Genomic DNA, 8624 nt, shown 5'->3' with positions numbered 1-8624 from the left:
TTGGCAGGAGCAATGAACTGTCAGCGCATTTAATTCATCTAACCTCACTGAATACCACTGATTTTCACGCGCTTTTTTGTCATACGTGTAGCTAAGGTAAAGGACACATGTTTTGGCGTGTTTTATTATTCATTGTTTGCTTAACAGTAGTAGAATATTCTTATATGCTATAAGTGACCAGACGTCCGAGATCAAAACTGGGAATATAATCCCAGAGAAGGGGGGAAAAAACGGTCAGCTATTTTTAAGTTGAAGAAACAATGATTAGGTTATATATACATGCGTATATCCTACATAAACAATGTATGAATACATTAGATATCTATATATCTTAAGGACTGTATCTCTGTTGCTGCAGCAGCAGGGAGTTTATTCTGTCTTGACACTTTGTATTGATATTTTGTACTACATTCTTCCCTTAAATGATCATGTTTACAGTGATTGTTTTATTTGTATTTTTTATGTATGTCGCTTTGGATAAAATCGTCTGCCAAATACTTGAACATAAACATATATAAACACCTGAAAGTCTTTATATCAGCTAAAACCACCAATCTGTTTCACTAGATTCAGAATAAAACCAAATTCTGTTTTACCTAGCAATGTTAGTATTTGAATATTGTTACTTGAAGACTTATTCCTGGTTACAATTATACTGTTAAGAAAGTATTGTCTTATACTTTGCCTAAAATGAGGAATGCATCATAATCGGTGGCGGCTGATAAATTTTGTTTTAGGTGGGGCTGAAAGTTTGTAAACCAAACCCCTGTAGGAGGGTCATCCTCCCCCAGAAGATTTCTTTGTGATTTTCACATACAAATATTGAAGATATTTGCTCCTTCTCAACTCTGTGGTAATGTTCTTTTCACTAAGTACAACCAATAGTACGTTAATGTTAAATCTTACTTGTGAAAAGTAATCCCCCGATTCCTATTTTCAACAGTCCGCTCATTTGAGCAGGAAAACGCTGAACACCAGCCCGGCATCTTTGTTTTATTTTATTTTATTTAGCCTTTATTTAACCAGGTAAAATCCCATTGAGATCAAATATCTCTTTTCCAAGGGAGACCTGGCCAAGAGGGCAGCACCCAGGTTACATTAAAAACAGTAAAGAACACATATAACACCAAATTTACAACATTAAAACTTGCTCACATAACACATGTGCATACAGACAAGGTAGTGAAGTGAATTATATAGTGCTTTTTCTCAAGTGACTCAAAGCGCTTTACATAGTGAAACCCAATATCTAAGTTACATTTAAACCAGTGTGGGTGGCACTGGGAGCAGGTGGGTAAAGTGTCTTGCCAAGGACACAACGGAAGTGACTAGGATGGCAGAAGCGGGGATCGAACCTGGAACCCTCAAGTTGCTAGCACGGCCGCTCTACCAACCGAGCTATACCGCCCCAGGTAGACTGCAATCCTTTCACAGAAGCTTTAAACTCATTTAATGTAACAATTGGGTTTGAAGTTGAAGATTCGATTGTAGGTTATTCCAAGCCTTCGGTGCTGAAAACCCATAGGTGGATTAATGACCGGGCCTACCGGGCCCAGGCCCAGGGGGCCAGAGGCCCCAAGGGGCCAGGCCAACTTGGCCCCGCGGCCGCGACCCAAGCAAAACTACTTTTGCAAAAATAATAATCTTAAGCCCCAAGGGGCCAGGCCAACTTGGCCCCGCGGCCATGATCCATAGAGGGTAAGAGGCCCCAAGGGGCCAGGTCAACTTGGCCCCGCGGCCGCGACCCACAGAGGGCCAGAGGCCCCAAGGGGCCAGGCCAACATGGCCCCGCGGCCATGATCCATAGACGGTCAGAGGCCCCAAGGGGCCAGGCCAACTTGGCCCCGCGGCCACGATCCATAGAGGGTCAGAGGCCCCAGGGGGCCAGGTCAACTTGGCCCCGCGGCCACGATCCATAGACGGTCAGAGGCCCCAAGGGGCCAGGCCAACTTGGCCCCGCGGCCACGACCCACAGAAGGCCAGAGGCCCCAAAGGGCCAGGCCAACTTGGCCCCGCGGCCGCGAGCCACAGAAGGCCAGAGGCCCCAAGGGGCCAGGTCAACTTGGCCCCGCGGCCACGATCCATAGAGGGTAAGAGGCCCCAAGGGGCCAGGTCAACTTGGCCCCGCGGCCGCGACCCACAGAGGGCCTGAGGTCCTAAGGGGTCAGGCCAACTTGGCCCCGCGGCCATGATCCATAGAGGGCCAGAGGCCCCGAGGGGTCAGGCCAACTTGGCCCCGATCCATAGAGGGTCAGAGGCCCCAAGGGGCCAGGCCAACTTGGCCCCGCGGCCACGACCCACAGAGGCCCCAAGGGGCCAGGCAAAATTGGCCCCGCGGCCATGATCCACAGAGGGCCAGAGGCTCTCAATCATTATTATCAAAGCTAATTCTCAAATTGGATGGATCACACAACCTCACTCACATATTCTTTATCAATTATTAAAGGTTGTTTCTGAATTTTGATCACAGAACTTAATGCAAATATTCTTGATTGATTGACAAAGCTCATTCTCAAATTTTGATTACACAACCTTACTCTGACAAATTATCATTATCAAAAAGCTCTATCTCGAATTTGGATCACAGAATCTCACTCAAGTATTCTTAGCTGTGCCCCTCCCCCATCAAGTCTTTCATAAACCGGTCTGTTCTTTTAGAATCTCCTCATTTGGTATTTTGAACTCGTGAGAGACTGCTCAAAATTTGGTTTCCTTTCCCTCAGTTCAGACTCAGAGATAATTTGAAATCATTCAACAAGAAGTTTAACGCGCGCACACACACACACACACACACTTGAGTTGAGCATTACTTGGAAATTCTTATATTTTCCATTTTGCTGTTATTATCAGCATCTTCCCATTTTGTCCTTTTCTTTCGAGAAAGTTTACAGTCTGACATTTGTCACTGCTGTCAGTTAATAACTTTTTGGTCTTTGACCCATTTTGTCATTTTCTCGATTCGATCGTCACTGACCACTCTCTCCTGTCTGGCAGACATCGTTGCTGCCATCATAGCTAGCAAGCTGCCTGCAGCGGGTCATCCCTATGTTCCCCGTCCCTATGTTACCCGGGTCCTATGTTCCCCTCTACCGGGGAACTAAGGACCCTTTTTAAAAAAAAGGGTTCTATGTTCCCCGCTGCGGGGAACGTACAACACTTTTTCCAGAAAAGGGTTCTATGTTCCCCGCTGCTTCCAATGCGCGACTAAGTAAGACGCACGCAGACACTCATGACAGAGACGCGTTTAAGTTGTCGAAGGAAGGAAGTTCGCGTTTGAGTTGCTCTATCTGCTGCCGCACGCCCTGTGACAGGTTAGGTTTAGGGATGGTTTTGGTCAGGGCACAATTTCGCCAAAAAAGTGCTCCACAACGCCCTGTGACAGGTTAGGTTTAGGGATAGTTTTGGTCAGGGCACAATTTCGCCAAAAAAAAGTGCTCCACAACGCCCTGTGACAGGTTAGGTTTAGGGATGGTTTTGGTCAGGGCACAATTTCGCAATTTCGCCAGATACAATGCAGGGAACATAGGACCCTTTTTTAGAAAAAGGGTCCTAAGTTCCCCGGTCGCATACAAAGACCCAGGAACAACCGGGGAACATAGGACCCGGGGAACATAGGACCCGGGGAACATAGGCACGCTCCCGCCTGCAGATAGCAACATTTTGGTGTCCTTTGGGAAAATATTTAGAAAGAAGACAAACGTACACACAGTTGTACAACTATTATCTTTATGATCTTTTTTTTGTTAGTTTCTCTGTTACTGTGTGTGGCCAATTAAGCGACTTTTGGCCATACCTGGCTGGTGACATTTAGCGACTTTCTGGTTGATGTTAAGATTAATAATAGCAACAGTTCTCTTCATCTTAATGCAATTTATTGTGTCTGTCTCTCCACATTTTGCCATTAGGTACTTTGAGCTCTTGTTGGTCAGTCACTCTAAGGTACATTGTTGCTGCCATCATAGCTAGCAAGCTGCCTGCAGATAGCGACATTTTGGTGTCCTTTGAGAAATATTAAGAAAGAAGACAAAAGTACAAGACATTGTACGATTACTATCTTTTTAAAATTATTTGTTTCACTGTGTGATTGACCGACTTTGCCGCTAGATTTCGCGTCTTTTGGCCATACCTGGCTAGCGACTAAAAACATCATTTAGCGACTTTTTGGTTGTGAAGATAAGTGGTAAAAGCAGATCTTCCTGTTGGTCTTCCCACATTTTACCATTTGGTACTTTGCACTCTTCTTGGTCACTCCAAGGCATTTGTCCCTGCCTTCAGCTAGTCACTTGGCTCTTTTGGAATATATTTCACTGTAATTGGCTCTCTCTCTCTCTTTCTCCTCAGTACAAATCAGCCTGTTCCCTTGCCATTCATCACTGACCACTCTGCTCTCCTGTCTGTCAGACATTATTGCTGCTTGCAGATAGCTTGGGGTCCTTAGAGAAAATATCAGAAGAGAAAAGTACACAATTATCTTAATTATCTTTTTTATTCAGTCAGTCCTTCAGTGAGTCCCAGTGTGTTGGCGATTAAGCAACGTTGGCATTCAATTAGCGACTTTTGGCCATACATGGCTGGCGACTCAAAAAACTAGAAAAAAAGTACAAAAAGTTGTACAATTAATATCTTTATTATCCTTAATTCCCCTGAATCCTAGAGTGTGTTGCAATTAAGCAACTTTGCTGCTAGGTTTAGCGACTCTTGTTTTGGGCATACCTGGCTAGCGACTACAAACATTATTCAGCAACTTTTTGGCTGTTAAGATTAACGTTAATAAATTAAATCCTAATACAATTTATTGTGTTGGTCTCGCCATCTTGCTATTAGGTACTTTGAATTCTTGTTGGTCTCTGCTAAGGTATCTGGCTGTTGTCTTTGCCTTCAGTTAGTCACTTGGCTCTGGAATATATTTAACTGTACTTGGCTCTCTCTTTCTCCTCAGTACAAATCAGTCTGTTCCCTTGCCATTTAGACATTTTCTTGATTGGATCATCACTGACCACTCTGCTCTCCTGCTGTCTATCAGACATTGTTGCTCCCATCATAGCTAGCAAGCTGCCTTGGTGTCCTTTGTGAAAATATTTAGATAGAAGACTAAAGTGCACAAAGGTGTACAATTATTATCTTTTCAAAATATTTGTTTCACTGTCAGTGTGATTGACCGACTTTGCCGCTAGATTTCGCGTCTTTCGGCCATACCTGGCTAGCGACTGAAAACATCATTTAGCAACTTTTTGGTTGTGAAGATAAGAGGTAAAAGCAGATCTGCCTGTTGGTCTTTCCACATTTTGCCATTTGGTACTTTGCACTCTTGTTGGTCACTCCAAGGCATTTGTCCCTGCCTTCAGCTAGTCACTTGGCTCTTTTGGAATATATTTCACTGTAATTGGCTCTCTCTCTCTTTCTCCTCAGTACAAATCAGTCTGTTCCCTTGCCATTTAGACATTTTCTTGATTCGATCATCACTGACCACTCTGCTCTCCTGCTGTCTATCAGACGAATCAGTTGATTCTCTGCTCTCAATTGTCTATGCTAGTAAGCTGTTATTCTCTGCTCTGGAGTGTTGATGCTGGGTTGCTAGTTTTCTAAATCACCTCACACACTTGAAGGAAGCAGCACCGATCATAAACACACAAACAAACTCACACACACACACACACACACACACACACACACACACACACACACACACACACACACACACACATAGTTGGTTTATCTGTTGTGATAGGCAAAGAGCCAATGTGCAAAGAAAGAAGGGAAATATGGATCATAAACGTTTAAGTGGAGGAGCTAGAAAAAAAATTCAGCAAGAAAAGAAAAAAAAGGAATCAGTTTTACTTGAGAGTGTTCCAAATATCTCCAGCTTCTTCAGTACAAAGACATCTGCTGAAAGCAATTCTATAAATGCTACTGCAAATTCAGCTAAGGTTAGCAATGCACCTGAGCTAGCATGTAGCTCCCAAGATCCTGAGACCACTACAAGTGTAGACACTGAACCAAATGCTTCTGATGCTTATGATTCAACCAATTCAGCAGTAGCCAGTTGCTCGGATGAATGTGAGGTCACTGCACCTCTGGACAGCATAGAAAATGAGCTGAATCTTTCTTCAACACCATCTACAGTGACAACTCTACCTAGTGATCCCGCTAAATGGGCTGAGACCCTCACTGAGTCAATGAAGGAAGTTCTTATTCAAAGAGGTGCAAAATCATTTCACAACCGTCACAGCCATTATCCAGCTTCTGTGAGGAACAGTGGGCTAGGAGGCAAAACCCGATGCCTAAACAATGAACATTTTACTTCACACTTGCCCAATGGACAACGAGTACAAAGAGAGTGGCTGATGTACTCTCCCTCTACTGGTAATGTTTACTGCTTTGCATGCAAACTGTTTTCCCCAAAAACGCATTCTTTTGTGACAGGCTATTGTGATTGGAAACACTCAGAAAGATTTGGTGAACATGAGCGAAGTGCTGAGCACATAACCTGCATGCAAGCAGTCTTGAACCGCGCCAAAGGTGCCACAGTTGATGCAGACCTGTTCAAACAGTTTCAGGCAGAGAGCAGCTATTGGAGGCAGGTGTTACAAAGAGTTGTTGCAGTCATTAAATTCCTTGCAGAAAGGGGCCTTGCATTTAGGGGTAAAAATGAATCGTTAGGGTCTCCTCTCAATGGGAACTACCTTGGTATTCTGGAGGTCCTGGCTGAATTTGATCCCTTTCTAAAGGATCACATCAGAAAGTTTGGGCAGATGGGTCGAGGTAATACCTCATATCTGTCCTCCACCATTTGTGAGGAATTCATTGAATTGATGGGTGCAAAAACCAAACAGGCTATAGCAGATGAACTGCAAGCAAGCAAATACTACTCTATCATTGTGGATTCAACCCCAGATTTATCTCATGTGGACCAATTGACATTCATATTCCGTTTTGTTAGCAAAGAGGGCAGTGTTGTTGAACGCTTTGTGGGTTTTGAGCCCATTACTAGCCATACAGGTGAAAGTTTGGCTAACTGTGTCATGTCTGTGTTGGAAAATCTAGGGTTAGAGCTGTCAAATTGCAGGGGGCAGGCTTATGATAATGCCAGCAACATGTCAGGGAGGTATAATGGGTTGCAGGCTCACTTAAAGAAAAGCAACCCATTAATACACTATATTCCATGTGCAGCTCACTCTTTGAATTTGGTGGGAGTCAACAGCATTGACAGATGTGGAAATGAAGTCTCTAAGTATTTTGACTTGATTCAGTCTATTTACAACTTCACAACTGCATCCACACACCGATGGGACAGGGTATTTGGCAATTCCAACATAGATCTCACACTTAAAGCTTTATCCAACACGCGTTGGAGTTGCCGTGCAGAATCTACCAAAGCACTGTGGCAGAACTACAGTTATTTCCACTGATGACACAGAGAAACGAGACACACGAACTGAAGCTGACAGTCTAGTGCGGAAGCTGGATTCACTTGAGATGGCCTTCATGGCAGGCTTTTGGGACACTGTTCTGTCCAGATTTCAGGCCACAAGTCTGCAACTTCAAAAAGCAGACATGGACCTTGGTACAGCAGTTAGATTGCTGGAATCTCTGCGCACCTTTGTTCTCTCCCAAAGAGATCTATTTGATCATTTTGAGCAGAAAGCCTTAAACATGTTGGGTGGCACCCCATCTTACAGGGCTGAACGGACGAGGAAACGTAAAAAGTTTGCTGATGAATCAGCATCCCCAGATGTTGTGCTTGAGGGAAGGCAACTGTTTCAAATAGAGACATTTATTGCCTCTATTGATCAACTGAGTTCAAGCCTTAATCACCGTCTGGAGGCCTACAAACATCTGAACAATTTGTTCAGTGTCCTTTTCTCTTTGGATACAGAGTCCAATGCTTCAGTCCTTCACAAGGCCAAGATTCTCACTGAATCATACCCATCTGACCTCAATGAAAGTCTTGGACAGGAGCTTATACAGTTCAAATCTTTTATACAGCTCAACAACACTGATGAGGAGAGGACCCCTTCAGGACTGCTCAAAACAATAATACATTTTGGACTACAGCCTACGTTTCCTAATACATACATTGCACTACAGATTTTTCTCACTCTACCGGTCAGTAACTGTGAGGGAGAACGCTCATTCTCTCTTTTGTCAAGAGTAAAAAATGAGCTGCGCACAAGAATGACTCAGAAAAGATTAAATGCGTTATCTCTAATGGCAATTGAGAGTGAGCTGACAAGAGAGTTGGACTTCAATGATGTGGTGGATGATTTTGCAAAATTGAAAGCACGAAAGAAACCCCTTGCTTAAAGGTGCACTGTGTAAGATTTTTAGGTTATTTCCAGAATTCACCCATTCACTAATGTTAGGCTACCTGTTTTCATGAATACTTACCACCACCATAAAATTCTAAGTATCCATTATGACTTGGAGAATTGCACTTTTGCCATTTCTGGGAAGTGTCACCTGGATTGTGAAGATAGGATTGACTTTAGGCAGAAGCTTGGTGCTTTCTCTGGCAAACTGAACCTCAAGCTTCATTCTCTGCAGCTTTGCATTCTTGTGCAGACTTTCATCCACAAGGAACTTTTCAACTTCCCCACTATCGTGAAGGGGCCATCAAAAGATTT

This window comes from Entelurus aequoreus, linkage group LG21 (assembly GCF_033978785.1).
Source record: "Entelurus aequoreus isolate RoL-2023_Sb linkage group LG21, RoL_Eaeq_v1.1, whole genome shotgun sequence".
Classification (NCBI taxonomy): Eukaryota; Metazoa; Chordata; class Actinopteri; order Syngnathiformes; family Syngnathidae; genus Entelurus; species Entelurus aequoreus.
Note: the sequence above shows the minus strand (reverse complement) of the source record.